A 325-nucleotide genomic window follows, 5' to 3' on the forward strand; every position below is an offset into this window, starting at 1 on the left:
CCAAGGCCGCTCTCAGCTTGCCTGTGGCCTGAGCAGGATTTGAGCCTTGGGCCTGGGGGCCACGTCGCAGGCCTGGGCCCTCTTGCCCTGCCCTGCGCCAGCCCTGGGCGCAGATTTATATGCTGGGCGTGGGGAGTGAGAGCCCAGGGTAGGGGCGGCTGAGGGAGGGGCACCACTCTGGGCAGACTCCTCAGCTGGCAGAGGCTCCTGCCAAGCCATTTCCCTGCTCCGCCCATGCCCCTCCACTCATTATCAACTTGGGGTTTGTGTGCAAACAGCAGCTGGGCTCTTTTGTCAGCCTCCCCTCCCCCTCCCCCTCCTCCTT

Source organism: Propithecus coquereli, unplaced genomic scaffold (assembly GCF_000956105.1).
Source record: "Propithecus coquereli isolate 6110/MARCELLA unplaced genomic scaffold, Pcoq_1.0 Scaffold383, whole genome shotgun sequence".
Classification (NCBI taxonomy): Eukaryota; Metazoa; Chordata; class Mammalia; order Primates; family Indriidae; genus Propithecus; species Propithecus coquereli.